Source organism: Sinohyriopsis cumingii, unplaced genomic scaffold, assembly GCF_028554795.1.
Source record: "Sinohyriopsis cumingii isolate HCF-2022 unplaced genomic scaffold, ASM2855479v2 utg000426l, whole genome shotgun sequence".
Classification (NCBI taxonomy): Eukaryota; Metazoa; Mollusca; class Bivalvia; order Unionida; family Unionidae; genus Sinohyriopsis; species Sinohyriopsis cumingii.
Window position 1 is genome coordinate 6,597,155 of NW_028315897.1, and position 11,029 is coordinate 6,608,183.

Genomic DNA, 11,029 nt, shown 5'->3' on the forward strand with positions numbered 1-11,029 from the left:
CATCAATGGTACATTATACACCTGTCATGTAGATAAGAAAAACAATAAAGATAAACAAGATACGGTACTGTAAAAGGTACAGCACACACCTGCCAGGTGGTAAGGTAACTGAAGAATACTATAAAAGGTACATAACACACCTGCCATGTAGTAAAGTAAAATAAGAACACTGTAAACGGTATATTATAAATTTTTGCCATGTAGTCAAGTAAAAGAAGAATATTGTAAAAGGTACAATATACACCTGGCATGTAGTCAAGTCAAGCAATATTACTGTAAAAGGTACAATATACACCTGCCATGTAGTCAAGTAAAGCGATAATACCATAATAAGTATATTAATCTTAATCACCTGACATGCAGTCAAATAAAATAATAATGCCATAAATGTACAATATACACACGCTATGTAGTCAAGTACAAAAACAATGTCATAAAGGTATATTACATGCCTGCCATGTACTGATAGTCAAGTAAAACAAGAAGAGACTAAATTTTACATTACACACCTGTCATATTCCGGTAGTTGAGTAAAACGGTACATAATTCACCTTCCAGGTGGTTGAAGGGCATTACTATGTACATTTAAGGCCTTCTTTCTTTCACAGCATACTTGGCTCTTTCAATTCAAATCTGTAAATGTATGCTTGGTCTAAAACTTGTGACATCTACCAGATGTGTTCAAGATAAACAATGGTCATAGTACCCATGCTATTTGAAAGAAAGAGAATTCCTTCTTAGTGTCTCTCTGCTATTGACATTTGCTCTTTTAACCTGAAATCATTAAGGATCATTGTTTCAAGGTTTAGTGTAGCCTTGTGGTGAAGCTGTTAAGCGGTTGTGTAGTTGTTGCTGCTGTTGTTATGGGGTTAAATGCCAATTTTAGCACAAAATGGGCTATACATGGCGGTCAGTATTAATGGTGGAGGAGGAACAAGGGAAAACCCCTGGAAGGAACCATCGAGCCACAAGAAGCTACCGGCAAGATTTCTCACATATCCACATTGGCTGAGCCCGAGACTCGAGCCCACCCAGACATAGATGAGATGGCAGTGATCCATGATGGATAGCGCTTTAGATCACTCAGCCACTCAGGGCCCCAAGCTGTTGTGTAGAAATCACTGTTTATTCCTTCAATTCATGTGCCCTAGATATTTAACATTTGGACCCAAAAAATAGCTGTTTTCCTTGTCTCTATTTCTTGTCATCAGATATGTTTAATCAAAACATATAATCAATAACTCAAGGTTGTTTGAAAGCTGTTCCCCTTCAATGCCTGTGACTTAGACCTTTGACCGGTTCAGCATAAAATCAATAAATGTTACTTTCAAACATAAATCTAAGTTATTTTCAAATTTCTGGTCTACCACTCTGGTAGTCAATGTGGTTAGAGTGTCCACCTTGGATACAGAAGGTTGTGGGTTTGAACCCCAGCCAAGTCATTCCAATGACTTACACAAATTGTACTAATGAGTGCCTTCCTAGACACTCAACATTATTAGGTTACTGTTAGGACTGGCCAGCCTGTTGTCAGGAAAATGTGACTGGTTCGGACATGATGCTACATGTATGTGGCATGATGCGCCAGGGCTAGACATCAATATAAATTGCCACACTGCAGACATCATAGTGATATGACAGAGACATTTTCAAAGATACATTAAAAATCCAAATCACACACACACTTTGATTCAGATAGTTGGCATACAAGTTTTATATTGACTGGAAATATAATCCCTTTTTAGCAGCCGCTACCTTGACCTTTGAACTTTTAGGCTAGAAAAAGAGGGTTTCTTTATTGCTCTAAATATAAGCTACTTAGAAACTATGGTAGCATTACACTGTGAAAAACATATGTTATTGTGTGGACATAAAATATGGAACTGACAAACAATGCATAATGGAATGTCACACATATACAGAAGACTGATTCTAGAACAAAGGACCATACAAACCAACTAATCTTTCTGTACAAAATTCACTGAGGCAGTACAAAACATTATAATTTAATTCTTATCCAAAGGTACAACTGCCTTTTCTATCAAATTATTAGATAATAATATCATGGCATCAAAATCAGGACTGGAAAACATTTTTATGGCTAGCATATGCATAACTTTTAAATTTTCAGTCATTTTTAAAATTTAAATTTTCCTTGTGAACGTGCACATCATTGTCTCCAGATATGCATTTTGCTGGCAGTCTAAAAACATTAGTTACTGCTGTAAGTAACAAGCATCAGATGGTGCAATCCACTCTAGCTGAGTTATGGTTCATAGCAAAAATGCAGAAACAAATGTCTTTTGATATTTTCTTAATACATAGTCCCAATTTTTTATTGTCTGATAATATTCAATATATATATTCCTATGATCTAGCATGGACATGTTATGCTCATGTTCATTTCGTTTCTCTGTGATTACAACATGTTCATTGCATTGGTACAATATATGCTAATTCAATGTGCTAAGATATTATTCCAAGTTTCAACTCCTAGCCTTGCCATATAGGTATGTGTAGTATTTATGCCAAATTTTAACTCCGAGCCCTGCCAAATGGGATGTTTGTGTAATATTTATGTATATTGAATTTGCCAACTTTCAACTTCTAGCTTTGTGTAATATTTAAGTAAATTGGATTTGCCAACTTTCAACTCCAATGTTTGCCAAATGGAAAGTTTGTGTAATGTTTATGTATATTGAATTTGCCAACTTTCAACTCCTAGGTTTGCCAAATGGGAAGTTTGTGTAATATTAAAGTATACTAGATTTGCCAACTTTTAACTCCAAGCCTTGCCTATCATAAATTTGTTTATGATTTAAGTATATGGGATTGACCAACTTTCAAAATATGACCTAACCATGGGATGTTTGTGTACAATTTAGTATGTGCAATTCAAAAAAATTCTAATGTAATTACTACACACATATTTAGATGCTGAAGCCAAATATCTACAAAAATAGGTATTTTAAATTCTTTGAATTGTGAATAAAAGTAAATCATTACATCATTACTAGCTGTCATGCCTGTTGGTGAATTGGAAGAGATCTGCCTTCTTATCTAAATGAATAAATGATAGCAGTTTTGTCATACGGTAATTAAATAAATATGTGCATGAAGTAAGATCGCAAGATCAGTTCTCCACTGCTGGAAACATCCATAAACTTGAAAAATGATAGCAATAACAAATTAACTTTTTATAAATTACAATTGCAGTAAACACAAAATACACACAAATAAATACAAAGGAAAGAAAGCAATACAATTGTATGACTTTACACAAATTAATAGACCATCTAAATTATGGGAGCATCTTTAATTTAACATCTTTGTGTATTATAAAGTGGTTTTTTGTTAAGCAACTGATTATAATATAGGTGTTGGCATCTAGAAGAATAACCCAATCACTTCATATCAGAAAATAGCATGTGGTTATATAAATGGGAGTCAGCTGTCATTTACACTAATAACCATTACCAGAAAAGTGAGGATGAACCTCTTTGTTTCTCAGTTTTTGTAATTATTATTAATCTGAATTTATTACTGTTTATTATTATGGTATTGTTATTATTATTAATTTAAAACTATATCTTTGACTTGTATCCCCCAATTCAAATGTCCAGATTTAGAATATAAATTTTACTTTCTTCTAAGAAGACAGCAATTATTTCACTCTTATGTGCACTTTTCTCACACTCGCATATACATATTGTCCAAACAGTCTGATACATATTTTTTCTGACACTCTTAGTTATGCATTGTGCCTACTCTCTTGTACATACTTTTCCCACACTCTTATCCACATAATTTCTCCACACTCATATACACATACTTTCCCCACACTCATATACATATCACACCCTCTTATGCACATACTTTTCTCACACTCATATACATATACATCCCCACTCTTATACACATACATTCCCCACACTTATATACATATACATTCCCCACGTTGTTATACACAAACTTTCCCCACACTCAAATACATATACATTCCCCACACTCTTATACACATACTTTCCCCACACTTATATACATATACATTCCCCACACTCTTATAAACACACTTTCCCCACACTCATATGCACATGCTTTCCCCAAACTATTATACACATACTTTCCCACACTTATACACATTTATTTTACCACACTCAGATACACATACATCCTGACACTCTTATACACATGGTCCATAAACTCTTTCACACACCATTCCTCACTGATATATATACTTTCCCCTGCTCTTATATACATATGTTCCTACACTGCACATAAATTAATTCCCACACTTTTATGTACGTACCTTCCCACACTATTGAAATTAATGTATACATGGGCCTTTCAAGCTAATTATCAGATTATGGGATTGCCTTTCTTAAGTATGGACTTTCTTCATGCCCAAGACATCATCATTCACACATTCATTCAATATCCCATTCTTCTTGAGTTCATTGCTTGCAGTTAAAACAGAAAACAATTTATATGGGGAAATGCGATGGGGTAATATAGGAATTTATCACTTTGACCCAAAAAAAATGAGAGAGATACAAAACATGTAACACAAATGCAAAGCTCAAGTAAAATTAAGGTACTTCATAGAAAACAAATGATATGTCACATGATTGGCTATATTGATGTTTTAGGTAATTGAAACATGGGGAAGAGGTTAACTACCCACACTAAAAATGTCACTATATGAGCAGGGTGACCAATGGATTAGTGGTCTGAGGTGCTCATCTTTACAGATCACTGACATCTCACATCTGTCATTGTGGGTTCAAGTCTCAGGTTTAGCCAATGTGGGTATAAGAGAAAGCTTGCCAGTACCTTCCTGTTGGGTCCTTGGTTCTCACTGGGTTTTTCCTCCACCTACTATTCTAGCCACCATGCATGTATAGAATATCATGTGCTGAAAAAGTACATTATACCCACACTAGCACTAACAGAAAACAAACAAACACACACAGAAACATATATATATATATATATATATATATACACCACTCCCTCGATAACTCGCGCACATCGGGGTCCAGAAACATCGACCGCACTATAAGCGAGGGGCGAGTTATCGAGGGACCTATAAAATAAGCCCAAAACCAATAAAGTGATTGACGACATAACGGAAAATGGGGGGGGGGGAGTAGGCAGATTATACTGTTGAATACTCACTTTATAATCGTTCTGAGATTAACTGTTAATAAATATCTCTTCATAACGGTGTACTTTATTATTTTCTCATAGGACAACATTAAAAATTTCAGGATAAATTACAGTATATTGAGGCGATCATCGAAAACATTATTCCACGTGGTTTCCGTTCGCTGAACATGTGTACCACTTCACACATTGTGTACTACGTCACTAAGTTTTATGTTGAATTGTATACATTCTAGTTTTATTGTTTGAGCCAAATTAGAAGTTTTTTATACACAAAAGATCGACTCTTTTCGAGAAACAGTGTCGATCGAACGATAGATAGATAGATAGATTTTAATGCGATAGAAGTAAAATGGAAAACAAAAAAAAAAAAAAACAAGAGTTAATCAGTACTGATATATTTAATTGGTCTACAAATGTAGAACAACGTAAATTAGAACAAGTTAATACTTGCCATTTGTGCCACGCTTGACAAATATCAATTTACTTTTTGAAAAAATAAGTTAATTTTTTTTGTGTGTGTTACTCCTTGGTTTCTCTGCCGCCGAGCAAAATCCCTCAGAGCTTTACGTAGTCAACATTTTGGGTCTCCAGCCACCTTATGGTAATATCAAAATATTTGCTTCCTGTGCTGAGGGGTGGGGGTGCAACATCTGTGTCTGCATCACTTTCAACACTTGTGTTACTCCAGTTAGAATCGTCTTCTGCTGCAAATTTGTTCGCTATAGAAATAATTATAGTTCAATCTGACATGTATTCGGCTGTAGGGCAATCATTGTCAGCACAAATCCACTCCTCCATCAAGAGAAACGCCCATCTCAGGACCATGAGTCTGTACTAATTTCTCCCAAACAGCCTCGGCATTAATGACATCAGTTTCACTGAAACATTCGAAGTCACTATCGTCGTCGTTGTCTCTGTTACTGTTTTGCTTTACGTCAAAGGCAGCTCCAAGACCCTTAATCCAGCACCCGAGGTCTCTTGTAATCGATTTTTTTTAAAAATGCAACAAACACTTCCCCAAGTTGTTGATCAAAACAAAGCCGGCATGTACATGTAATTAGGTTCTCACAGAAGTACTCACGGGTTTCGATGTGACGGTCGATTGACTCTTTTCATGCTTTCAATGAACAGACTATGTTGTGATTACAATGTTTACACTGAAACGGAATTAAAGGATTAGAACGTGACTTTCACACAGGAAGTCGTTTAATTGGTGTTTATTTCATTCTCTGTTGCCATCTGTTAACATTTACCAGAAGTTTTCATTGATCGCTATTTCACCAGACTGTTTATTTACAGTATAATGACAACTATTTATCCTAAAAACTTACATAATATATGATATCTTTAAACAGAGGTCTCGCTAGGATTTTAAAACTGGGTCTTTCTGCCTCTGAATTCAATCACTAAATATCAGTATATTTTCTCACTCGGCCGCCAAGTCAAAGCCTTTGAACTAGCCGCCTAGCTGTTGCATCATGTTCTTTTTTTTTTAATGTACTCATATGAAATAGCAGCAGTACATCAAAGAGTCTTTCAGTCACTGAATTCTGTCATTGTAAATATCAGCACAGTGAACTGATCAACACATTTTCCCACAAAGCAGGTGGCTGAAATCTTTGAATTTTCCCGCGCACCTATTGCATGCGTACGGAGGACTCCAGCCTCAGTGATTTTCTGCGTCCCAGATCAAAAATTGGCGTCCAAATACGCGTAATTAAGCGTTTTCGAGATCTCTGAAATTAATTCTTCTCTAGAGCTTGCAAATTGCAAAATATGGATTATATTTTTACGGGCATTAATCACCATTTTCGATGATAAAACGAGCAATGTATCAAGGTTTAATTTATCAATTCTTATCGTAATTTTTTTCATGTTCAGCATATTTTAAAGATATTTTAAATACATTTTGTCTGGAAAAAATCGGGAGCCAAGACGGACACCGCGTTATAAGCGGGATCGCGAGTTATCCGGGCGCGAGTTATCGAGGGAGCGGTGTATATATATATATATATATACACCCACATTGGTTATGATATTATGTTGGTTATTATTACATTACTTATTTATATGTTGTGTCTTATTATATACTGTGTATGATTTGTTCTATATGTGAATTTCATTATATGAATTGTATATTTTATTACATATTGTGCACACATCATGTGATATGAATGATGTATTACATGCTGTAAAAACATCATGAGAGATGGATGTTATGTTACATTGTGCAGCCCTCAAAGCGATGTGGATGATTTATTACATGATACGCAAACTATTTGTATGTGATGTGGATGTTTTATTACCATACATATTGTACGAATATCATGTTTGTGAATGTTTTATTATATGCTGTCCATACACATGTTATGTGAAATCATCATAAAGTGATGTGCATGTTTTATTATCAGTTGTGCTTTATCAATTTTATGTTGTCACAGTCAAGGACAGCTAAACTCTACCATACATCTTATTTTACTGTTAAACCCTTTCTGATATCATGATCTGTTATTGAGAAACAATCTATATATTTAGCATCAATTATATTGAAAGAATGTAAATTCAAATTGTTCTTATCTTAGTACAAAAGTATAAAATATACATCAGTAAAATTGGCAGCAAATAGGCAATATATTGTTATCTGAGCAAACTGTATAGTGGATTGGCCTGTTTCATATATATAAAATGAAGTGCTAAATAAATCCGATTGCCTGACATCTGGGACACTTCTGGCTTCACACAAGGCCCCTTCTATATTCTAAGAGACACGCCCATCAGCAAATAAAAAAAATATAATATACGTGAGGAAACTTTAAAGAAAATGGTAAAATGCAGAATTTTATTTCAAGTTCTTGAAATACTAGCAAACTATTAATGTTTATAACCATGTGCAGATGTGAGTTCACATTAAGAAGTAAAGTTTGGGAAACAATCATGATGGGTATTTTTTTTCACTTTAGGGTACACTGACAGTTTATGATAAGAAATTGTCCCCTGGACATGTTGCTCACAGTAGGTGATGCATCATAATTTGTATATTTCTCTCTCTTTCACTTGATTCTCTGAAGCCTGTTAGCATGAGTAATGAAAGACAAAGTGGTAACATTATTTTTCATATATTTTAACAACTTTTTTTAATTCTTAATTTTATTAATGAAAACTTTGTTAGAAAGATTATACATATAAACACTAAATGCTTAGAAAAAATTAAACTTGTTAGTCATTTCTGTACATAAAATGACCATTTTTTCATGCCATTATGTTGAACTGTTTAGTTTTTGGGACTTTCTTTTAGTTGAAGTTGCGGTAAGTGTGAATATTAAATATGTGTTGTATAAAACACAATTTAATTTCTCTGTTTTACTTCTGTCTCTGTATAATACTACTCTTGTCCATCCATCCAACACTTTGTCATTAATACAACTATTCCTAGAGTTTTTCAAGGATTGCCCTGAAAGTTGGTAAATATTATGATCATGATTGGAAGACAACCATGTCAACAAATCACTTTACTCCCCATTGTTTTTGGAGGTCCTGTTCCTTTTGTCTTACTGCTGAATCTAGTACCAGACAACATTTTGTTGTGAATGCATGTGGTCTTGCCATTTTATTGACTGCGGTTAAACATGGTTTATATTATAAAGTCGTCATTCATAAATGCAATTGTAATGATCAGAAGATGTGACTAGTTATTGTGTTCACTATATATATGTACACTGGTGGTCATCAGAAGATGTGACTAATTGTATTCTCACAAGAGTTGTCATCTGTTTCAGCAATAAACATTCATATCATGAGGTATGGGTAGGGTGCATGAGAGATAAAGGTATGTTTATATGAGCACTGTTGTCAACATTTGTATGGCTTAAACCAGAAATAGAGTTGGTGTTGTATAACTCTTTGATTAAAAAGTATATCATCACTGGTGAAATGTAGATTACATAAACCTTAAGAAGTAATGGTGTCAGTTTGTACTTGGGTCAGATCATTATATAATGGATGTAGCTGATCAAGTGACCAATTCATATTATTGTGTGATTCTTTTACAGTACAGTTTTGTATTTATTTTATTTTGTTTATTTTAGTTTTGACAATTAATGATTGGAAAGGTATTTACATTTTGATAAAGTTTTTAACCAACTAAAAAGCTAGAGACACCACAACAAAGTTTCTACTGTGATACCAAAAATCTAGTTGATTGCATCATTAAAGAAAATCCAGTTTATTTCTGTCAGATTTTAGTCTTAAGAAAAACCTTGCAAAAACCTTAAAAAAACTCAAGGTTTTTAAATGTAATTTCACTTCTAACCCCATGAGCATGTCTTGATTGACAAATTGTAAATTAATTTAGAGCTTGTATACAAAATCATCTGTCTCTAGAAAGTGAGGTTGTTTCTTAATCATTATGTGACACCCTGTCTAATACATTTAACAATTGGTCATTATATGGTACCATGTCTAATACATCTAACAACTGATCATTATAGGGTACCCTGTCCAATACATTTAACAACTGATCATTATATGATACCCTGCCCAATACATTTAACAATTGGTCATTATATGGTACCCTGTCTAATACATTTAACAACTGATCATTATATGATACCCTGTCCAATACATTTAATAATTGGTCATTATATGGTACCCTGTCTAACACATTTAAAAACTGACCATTATAGGATACCCAGTCTAATACATCTAAAAATTGATTTTTATATGGTACCCTGTCTAATACATCTAAAAATTGATCATTATATGGTACCCTGTCCAATACATTTAACAAAACAATTTGTCATTGTCTGGTACCCTGTCCAATACATTTAACAATTGATCATTGTCTGGTACCCTGTCCAATACATCTAACAATTTATCAGTATATGGTACCCTGTCTAATACATTTAACAATTGATCATTATATGGTACACTGTCCAATACATTTAACAATTGATAAGTGTCTGGTACCCTGTCTAATACATCTAACAATTGATCTGTGTATGGTACCATGTCCAATACATTTAACAATTGATCATTACTGGGTACCCTGTCCAATACATTTAACAATTGATCACTATATGGTACCCTGTCCAATACATTTAACAATTGGTCATTATATGGTACCCTGTCCAATACATTTAACAATTGATCATTACAGGGTACCCTGTCCAATACATTTAACAATTGATCATTATATGGTACCCTGTCCAATACATTTAACAATTGGTCATTATATGGTACCCTGTCTAATACATTTAACAACTGATCATTATATGATACCCTATCCAATACATTTAACAATTGGTCATTATATGGTACCCTGTCTAACACATTTAAAAACTGACCATTATAGGATACCCGGTCTAATACATCTAAAAATTGATTTTTATATGGTACCCTGTCCAATACATTTAACAATTGATCATTGTCTGGTACCCTGTCCAATACATGTAACAATTGATCATTGTCTGGTACCCTGTCCAATACATATAACAATTGATCATTGTCTGGTACCCTGTCCTATACATCTAACAATTGATCTGTATATGGTACCATGTCCAATACATTTAACAATAGATCATTTCAGGGTACCCTGTCCAATACATTTAACAATTAAACATTGTCTGGTACCCTGTCCAATACATTTAATGATTGATCATTATATGGTACCCTGTCCAACACATTTACCCACTGATCACTGTATGGCAACCAGTTCAGTACATTTAGCAATCTATGCTTGGAAGGGGTAAATTGCACATTTTCTGCACTAATATGCTGATTGCTGGATGTGTAAAAAGAGACAAAACATTTCTAGCCATATATAATGAATGACCATTTTTCAGGGGATCACTGTTCAAGATAA